A 9,791-nucleotide genomic window follows, 5' to 3' on the forward strand; every position below is an offset into this window, starting at 1 on the left:
GTAGCTGGAACTACAGGCGCATGCTACCACGCCCGGCTAATTTTTGATTTACTGTAGAGACAAGGTCTCACCAGGTGCCTGGGCTGATCTGGAAACCGTGGGCTCAGGCAATTCACTCGCCTCGGCCTCGCCTCGGCCTCCCAAAGTGCTGGGATTAGAGGTTGAGCCACCAAGCCCAGCTGATGGCGATTCTTTAGAAGAAAATTAATTGTTGCTGTAACAAGAGATGTTTGCTTTTAGGTCATTCAGGGAAAAGCAGATTACAGTCTTTGCTCCTGGAAAGGAGCTAAAATGGAGTTGAAACACCCATTGTTGGCTCGTGGGCCCTCCCCCAACACACTGGTGAGTTCTCAGCTGATTAGCAAAGCCCTGGATAGAGGAAGACCACTGTACAGAAGTTCAAGACCGGCCTGGGCAACACAAAGAGACCTTGTGTCTATAAAAAAAATTTAAAAAATTAGCTGGTCTCTGTGGCACATGCCTGTAGTTCCAGTTACTTTGGAGGCTGAGGCAGAAGGATCACCTGAGCCCAGGAGGTTGAGGCTGTGGTGAGCCATGGTGGTGCCACTGCATTCCAGCCTGGGTGACAGAGTGAGACCCCGATTTTAAAAAAAAAAAAACCAACTCCCAAAAAACTAAGAGAAGGCACAATTATTATCTCTGTCTGTTTTACAGATGAGGAGCCAAAGAATTAAAAGCTCATGCGATTTGCCTACAGTCATTCCACGAGCGAGTGGTAGGGTGAGAACCCGTCTCAGGCAGAGCAGATCTAGAAATCAGGCTCTCCAACCTCATGCTGCTCTGGTGTAAGGAAACGAAAACAAAAATGGTCATGGCCTTCAATACTCCGGGTGGCTCTGGGCCTTTCCAGCTTTGGATACCTTTGCAAAGAACTGCTTCAACTGTCATCAGAGATGGGACTGGACAGTCTAGCAAAGGCTGTCCTGGCCATATTAAGAGAGGAGAGAGTCCACACTCAGTGATCATCTGACACCCCGGCAGACAGCTTTGCTGACTACATGGCAGATAATTCCCCTGCTATTTGCAGATATGGAGGAAGCAGGGACCTGCTGCATGGATTAAGAGGTTGAGTCTGTCACATCACATGGCAGCAAATGACGCAGCTCCAACAGTGGCCCAGGACAGACAGCAAAAGTCACAGAAGAGCGGCACCCACCTTGCCACCCACCCACCTACCTATAAGTCAGGGCTCTTCAGGCAACCGCGTGTGACAGAAACAGACCGGGGCCAAGGCGACCTTCCAGAGGACAAAGCCCCAGAGGCCCGGAGGGGGCCCCTCTGTTCATCCATTCGATGTATTGATCTAAGAGGAAGAAACTGAGGCAAAAGTAATATAAGTCGAGAGTTTATTTGGGCCCAGCTTGAGGACTGCAACCCAAGTTGCCCTGAATAGACACTTCAATTAGCAGCAGTTACAAGTAGGTTTATATTTTATCAATTAATTAATTAGTTATTATTTTTGAGTCAGGGTCTCATTCTATTGTCCAGGCTAGAATACATTGTCAGGATCACAGCTCACCACAGCCTCGACTTCCTGGGCTCAGGCAATCCTTCCACCTCAGCCTCCCAAGTAACTGGGACTACAGGTGTACACTACCATGCCTGGCTAATTTTTTGATTTTTGTGTAGAGAAGAGGTCTTGCTATGTTGCCCAGGCAGGTCTGGAACTTCTGAGCTTAAGCAATCCTCCTGCTTTAGCCTCCCAAAGTGCTAGGATTATAGGTATGAGCCACTGCGCCCAGTCTGCGAGTAGGATTTTAAAGGAAGAGGCTGTTCCTAAGTTGCTTAGCAAAAATGTACATTAAAATAATATAAGCAGGCCAGGCACGGTGGTTCACACCTATAATCCCAGCATCTTGGGAGGCTGAGGTGAGAGGATTGCCTGAGCCCATGGGTTTGAGACCAGCCTGGACAACTTGGGGAAACCCCATCTCTACAATAAATCAAAAAATTAGCCAGGTGTGGTGGCATGTACCTGTAGTTCTAGCTACTTGGATGGTTGAGGTGGAAAGATTGCCTGAGCCCAGCAGGTCAAGGCTGTGGTGACAGAGTGAGACTCCTACTCAAAAATAAAATAAAATAAAAAATAACACAACGATTGATTGGCTATACATTATTCTTTGTATCACAAATTCCAGGCACATGAAGATAAAGGGTGAGGCAGCTAGTCAGGGACAAAATGTCTTTATTTTATTTTTTGAGTTGGAGTCTCACTCTGTCGCCTGGGATGGAGGGTTGTGGCACGCTCATGGCCACCGCAGCCTCGACCAGCTGGGCTCAGGTGACCCTTTCACCTCGGACTTCCAGGTAGCTGGAACTACAGGTACGTGCGCCACCACGTCTAGCTAATTTTTAAAAAAAATTTATTGTAGAGACATAATCCTCTCGCTTCCATCTCCCAAAGTGCTGGGATTACAGGCATGAGCCACTGAGCCCCGCTCAAAATGTCTTTTTTTTTTTTGAGTTGGCGTCTCACTCCGTCACCCAGACTGGAGTGCAGTGGCCGCTCCCGGCCACCACAGCCTCGACCTACTGGGCTCCGGTGATCCTTCCGCCTCCGCCTTCCGAGTAGCCGGAATTACAGGCACGTGCTACCACGCCCGGCTGATTTTTGATTTATTGTAGAGATGAGGTCTCGCCAAGTTGCCCAGGTGGGTCTCGAACCCGCGGGCTCAGGCAGTCCACTCACCTCAGCCTCCCAAAGGCGCGGGATGACAGGTTGAGCCACCGAGCCCGGCTTCAAAATGTCTTTAAACAGTTGTCCTGGGACATGGGCGTGGGGGGCGGTGGAACAGAAGTCCCATACTCATGTCACTGGACCTGATCAATTTTGCATACTTCTCATAGCTCAGGCTTCTCTGAGCTGTTTTTCTTTTCTTAATTCAATCAGCAAATGTCAATTGAGCAAGACTATGAACCAGGCATGGTGTTAGGTGGTGGAAATCAAGGACCTGGTTTGTGCCTTCAAGGTTCTGATCCATATAGATCGACAAATAATCAAGCAAAGTACAATCAGGGGTGCGAAATGGGAGCAAGTTTGGAGTGGGGTAAGAGTAGGATTACACTCCTGGAAAAGAAGATACCCAAGCTTGTAATAGAACCAAATGGGGGTCTACTCATCTGGCCCAGTAAAACCAGATGTTTGAGGTCTGACAATTAAGGCCACAAACTCATCCTAGAAAAAGTACTCCATGCCTCATTGCTGAATATCACTATGATCACCTTCAAAATACTCCCCTTGGGGAGCTATGCACCGATGCCAGCGCCTAGTCCACCCATCTGCACAATTTTGGAACTCTTTTTCTAGAATGGCCATCAGAGCTGTTGTGTGATCCTTGATGTCCTGAATATCATCAAATGCCTTCCTTTCAATATTTCCTTTATCTTTGGGCAAAGAAAAAAGTCACTGGGAGCTAGATCAGGTGAGTAGAGAGGGTGGTCAAATACAGTGATTTGTATAGTGCTGCCAATGTAAGCTCACGGTGGCAAGTTCACAAACTTAATGGTCAGACCTCAACAAATAATGATGACAGCTCTGATGGTCATTCCAGAAAAAGAGTTCCAAAATTGCTTTGACGGGTGGATTAGGCACTGGCGTTGGTGCACAGCTTCCCAAGGAGAAGGTGACTGGACTGATAATTCAGTTTTTTCTAGCATAGTCCTCAAACCTAATTGTTGGACCTCATATGCACCGACAGAAAGAAAGGCTTTTGTTGCAGGACACCAAGCGAGGAGGACCAGGCAGTTAAAATGCTCAAAACCTGGCCTCCCTGATGGCGGATGGCTCACAGCAAGGATTTTTATAGGCAAGGGTAAATTTCAGGAAAGCAACTACAGGCAAAATCATAAATTAAGACATAGAGGTTACACCTTGGTTTAAGCTTAAAAGGGTGGCATGTCTTGAAATAGGTGCTTGCAAGTCATTGGTAGATTCCAAGATTTTCTGATTTGCAATTGGTTAAAGAAGAGAAACTTTGTTTAAAAATGTGAGGTCAGTAGAAACCTGTTAACTGGCTTGGGGAAGTGACTTTCTCCAAGTCTCTCAGGAAGAGACCTAGGACAAAGGACACTAGGGCTCAATCGTCACTTCCCCCTTATCTGAAGTCACTGCTGATTATCTGAGGTCCTTGATATATAGCAATGTGCGGGTGCGTTTGCAGGGGTCCTCAGTGGGGGTCTGAGTCCCTGAAAGACAACTCAGGGACACATGTCAAGATGTTATCTTTAGTTTTCTATAGGGAAAGCAAACATCTCTGGAACTTTAACTTTCTTGGCTATTGTTTTAGGCTACTATTACCTTCTTGTTTAACAAGTTACTGATTTTCTTCTGGGGCTAGCTAGAGTGCCTGGAATTTCCCTTAAAGAAACTTTAGAATTTTCCTTTATTTCCATGCTTGGGGTTCTCAGGCCCCTTTTAAGGTATTGTCTGGACCTAGACTCTTCCCCCATAACTGACCTCTTTCTGTCCTCTTCCTTAGGGAGTGGCCTCTGGCCAAGGCTGGTCTCTGAAGAATACACATATTCCCCGCAATGAGTAATGGGGAGCAGGTGATCGAGTGACACTGAAAGCAAAGTAACCATCACCTTTAACCGATGTAATTGTAAACACCGTATAGCAATGTGAATAACTTGCTTGATTATAAAACTGCTGCTTGTCTCGAGTTGCAGATTTTTCTTCACCCATCAGCCGCCTCCTGTAAATTCTTTCTTTCTTTCTTTCTTTTTTTTAGAAAGCAGGATTTATTGAGAGGACAGAAAAACTCCCAGAGTAGGAGGGGACCTGAGGGGGTTGCCCTCCTGTAAGTTCTAATAAACCCGTGTCTTTTCTTGCTAGACCTCTGGGTGACTTATTTGGGATATGTAAGGAACCTTACGCACAAGCCGTCTCAGATTTGAGGATACCGTGTTACCCTCACTGTAAAAAGGGGGTCCCTGCTCCATCTCAACCTGAAAGTGAATAGGAGTGAGACAGTCTTGGGATGGGGGCTGGTGGTTGGGGAGGTGACAGCCAAGGGCATAGAAAACGCCTCCAGGTGAGACGGAACCTGATGAGCCTTGTTCTTGCTGGTTGAAAGCTGGTATCAGGGGAGATGAGCCAAAGCTATGTCATGAATGGCCTTGTAGACTTTGTCAGGGCGTATGGACTTTGTCTTGGGGTCATGGGGAGCCATTCCAGAGTCTCAAGAATGGGAGCGGTGAGGTCAGAAATATACTAGGTCACTCTGGCTAAGGTGTGGAGGGAAGTTTAGAGGGAGACCAGTTAGGGGACCGTCGAGGTTTTTCAAGCAAGAGATAACAGGGTTGTGGCCCTCAGCAGTGGCAGAGAGGGACATCTACAACTCAGAGGAGAAATTCGGTAGGCCTTCCTTTGCCAGGGTCCAGGGGTCAGGAACAATCCAGAAGTGCCAGTGTGGGGCAGATACAGAGTAGAAAACAGTAGCTCAGGGCTGGAGGTGCTCACAGAGAATGAAGAGATTTGACGGAAGGTTCTGGAAGAGACCAAAAAGTCCACGGATGGAGAAGAGGAGTCAACCAGATATCCTCGGGCTCAAGCCCTAGTAGCTTAGTTTGCCATCCAAGCAGACAGGAAGCATGAGTGAGTCCCTAGGGTGAGAGCTGACTGCCCTGTGGGACCATCTGAGGGGAGTCTGGGAACCATGGGACAGAGGGCATGGCAGGAATCCCAGGGATCATAGCCCCTCTGGTTCTTTATCAATTTTCTTGGAACTTCATAATTTCTCTAGATTTGGCACTTTGAACCTCTGTTTGCCTTCCTTTTCTGTAGGGATTAGCCGTAAAACCCTTAAAATGCAAAGCATTACTGCTTGATTAGAGAAGACTGGTAGGGGTGAAATTGAGAAGACTGTGTCCTGCTGGGTGGGGATTTTGGGGAGGGAGGAATCTGACAGCTGGAGAAAAGAAAACAAGTCAATCTACAGGCCTCAGGGAGAGGGTGGCTGTTGGAAACGATGTCTAGTTTCTTTGACACTACACGCTTCAAAAGGTGGAGTCTAGTTTCTGTCCCCTTGAATGCGGGCCGGTCTGGGTCATCTGCTTCTAATGACTGGAATGTGGTGAGAGTGACAGTGTGTGACTTCCGAGACTAGTTCATAACAGGCATTGCTGCTTCTGCCAGGCTCTCTCCTGGACTATTTGCTCAGGGGCAAGCCAACTGCCATGTCTGAGGACACTCAGGCAGCCCTGTCAGAGGCACGTGTGGACAGTCATGAACTTGCCATGACCATGTAAGTGAGCTCCCTTGGAAGCAGACATTCTATCCTCAGTCAAGACGTCAGACAGTTTTAGGTTCCAGCAGTGAACTTTTCCAACGGAGACACCAGAGACCGTGAATCAGAGGGAAATCATTCCTATGCGCCTTGTCTAAATTCATGACACGCAAAAACTGTGAGCTAATGATTGTTTGAAGCCACTCGGTCGTGGGCCAATAGATAACTAACACAGGGAGAAAGATGGAAGTGGCCTGGGACTATGAGATGACTCTAAAAGTTCAGTTGAAGGAAAGATCTTTTGTTCCCTTCTAATAGACCTTCCCACTTCAAAGCTTCATCCACTTATTCACTTACACATCCATCCATCCATCCACCCATCCTTCCATCCATCCACCCATCCACCCATCCATTCATCCAACAAACAGTTACAGTATAAGCTCCATGAGAGCAAGACTCTGCCTTATTCCTTTTTATGTCCCCAATGTCTAGAACAATGCCTGACACGTAGTTGGCACTCAATATATATTTGTTCAATGAACAGATAATTAATCATTTGTTCCTGTCCTCAGAGAGGTCTCAGTGTAACAGGTAGAAATATCACTAATAGGAACTCAAAGAAAACTGGGTATCACAGAGGACAGAGGAAAGGTGTGTAATTCAAGGTTATAGGGGCACAGTGGAGTCAGGGAGGGCTCTGATATCTGAGCTGAGTTGTTGTTTTTTTTTGAGTTGGAGTCTCACTCTGTCGCCCAGACTGGAGTGCAGTGGCCGTTCCCGGCCACCGCAGCCTCGACCTGCCGGGCTCCGGCGATCCTTCCGCCTCAGCCTTCCAAGGAGCTGGAACTACAGGTGCGTGCTACCACACCCGGCTCATTTTTGACTTATTGTAGAGATGAGGTCTTGCTAAGTTGCCCGGTGTGGGTCTCATGAGCTGAGTTTTAAAGGATGAGCAGGGTTGCCCATGGAGTTGAGGCAGGGCGGGTCTGGGAGCATGAGGGAGAGTGGCAACATTCTGGGTGCCTGGAACCTTTTGGAATCCTTTCTTTGAAGCAATGTGGGGTGACCAAAAGACACAGGCATAGGGAAGTCTCATGACCTGGCATCAGGAGAAGCAGGAACAACATCTTCGGGCAGTTCTGGGCCTTTAAGGGGACTCGGTTCCTCTTTGGGAGTCTCCACGCCACCCACCACCAGCTGACTTATTCTCATCCTCACGCAGCTTTGCTCTAACTCACCTTTTAATTTCTCATTATCTTGGTCTGCTCACACTTGACTTCATTTTGTCTGCCTGACTGACACACAGGCCCCCTCAAGACTCAATTCAAGGGTCATCTCTTTTATGATAAATTGCCCAGCCTGGAGTGCAGTGGCACTGTGACAGCCTATTGCAGCCTCAAACTCCTAGGCTCAAGTGATTCTCCTGCCTCAGCCTCCCAAATAGTTGGGACCACAGGCACGAGCCACTACGCCACCACCTTTCTCCTATACACTTTTCAGAGTGTTTTTATTTTCATGATCTCACTTGGTCTTCTCAGCAACCTTTCCAGGAAAGCAGTGCAAACACCATTATCCCGCCTTTCTGAAAAAACAAAAAGCTTTCTGTAGAGATGAGATCTCACTCTGTTACTCAGGCTGGTCTCGAACTCCTGCCTCAAGTGGTCCTCCTGCCTCAGCCTCTCTAACCACTGGGATTACATGCACGAGCACCACCCCCAGCCTTACCCTGTTCCTCTAGCCCCATCCTTATCTTTCATCCTGCTGGCTTCAACATCTGCTGCTGACGGATCAAGGGGCCTGCCCCTGATCCACAGAGAGGCAGGCAGGCGTACGAGGTGCAAAAAGAGTCCCCTAGGGCTGCTTCTGCTGCAGAGTCTGACAGCAAGGAAAACTCCTTTAGGAGGGGCTCTGAGCTATGGGAGGCAAAGGTTTTGGGTCTTGTCAGGTTCTGGTGGCCCACGACACACCCCCTAGGCCCGCCTCCGATTTCAGTGGCTGCAATGAAGGAAGGCTCCATGCAAGCTCAAACTGACAGCTCAATGACAGGTTTCACCTCAAGCCCACTCCCTGTTCTGCCGGGGTATCTCTGAGGCCACAGGAACTGCTCCACTTGGAGAGGCGCAGATGGTTGGTGCATTCCAGGACAACCTCATGCAGTGGAGGAGCTGCAGCAGGTAGATCAATGCTGTGGCCTCTTGCCTTTCAGGTGGTCCATCTGGAAGTGACTCCATAAGCATCTCTGGGGACTTTGCAGTAAGTCCTCCATTGCCTTCAGCAGTGGTATCCTTACCGGGCCACATGTTGGCTTCATCTCTTTGTCCCTCTTCCAGTTCCCTCACTCTGGCTTTCTGGGCAACTTCATAAACTATCTTCATTTAAGTCTTTATCTTGGGCTCTGCAATCAGGGGACTCCAACTGAGATTTATTTTATTTTTTTTGAGACAGGGTCTTGCTCTGTCACCCAGACTGGAGTGCAGGGGCACGATTACAGCTCACCGCAGCCTCAAAATCCTGGGCTCAGGCAATCCTTTTGCTTCAGCCTTCCGAGTAGCTGGGACTACAGGCATACACCACCATGCCTGGCTAATTTAAAAAAAAAATTTTTGTAGAGGCGAGGTCTTGCTATGTTGCCCAGGCTGGTCTTGAACTCCTGGGTTCAAGCAATCCTCCTGCCTCGGCCTCCCAAAGTGCTGGGATGATAGGCGTAAGCCACTGTGACTGACCTCAACTGAGATTTATTCTGAAGGGGATAAGAGAGCCCTGGCAGAAGTTTTTTCCTTTCTGATGATAATCTGGTAATGAACTCTAGATACTCCACAGGGCAGAGAGAATATAAGCATAACATTTCTTAGTCCCTGAACTTAAGGAGCTTATAACCTTACCTTCCTCCTGTACACTTTTCAGAGTGTTTTTATTTCTATGATCTCATTTGGTTTTCTCAGCAACCTTTCCAGGAAAGCAGTGCAAACATCATTATCCCACTTTTCAGAAAAAGCAAAAGGAGACATAGAAAGGTCAAAGCAGTTGCCAACGTCACAAAGCTCTTCCGTGGCCTTTTAAGCAATTAGAATCTGGCTGGGGATATAAATTTAAAAATTATCTTAGTTACTCTGAGAAGGCAGTGGTAAAAGCAACACGTTTGCTATAATCTAATTATTCGCTTGCCTTCATTTTATTTTCTTTGCGTTCTCCGTTTCTTCTCAATTTTCCAAATATTGTACTGGCTTTTTTAATCAGTGCTAAATAATTTCTTCTGTGAAACTAGGTCAATGTACACCATGTTAACATAGCTTTCCTTTTACAGCTTCAATACAATTTTAGCAAAACTGAAACCTAAAAGAAGAAAAAAAAAATCCCTTTGACTGTCATTGTGTAATTTTAAGCAGAACAAAGTGATGGGATTTGCATCTTAGTAGAATGACCAGTAGTGTGGAGGAGAGATTGAAAGGGTAAGATTCCACATTCTCCCCCTGGGGTGGCTCTACCCCTCTCCACAGCTTTAAATAACGTGATTATGCTGGTGACTCACACATTCATATCTCC

The sequence above is a fragment of the Carlito syrichta genome, unplaced genomic scaffold (genome assembly GCF_000164805.1).
Source record: "Carlito syrichta isolate Samal-C Ts95f unplaced genomic scaffold, Tarsius_syrichta-2.0.1 Scaffold303316, whole genome shotgun sequence".
NCBI classification, from domain to species: Eukaryota; Metazoa; Chordata; class Mammalia; order Primates; family Tarsiidae; genus Carlito; species Carlito syrichta.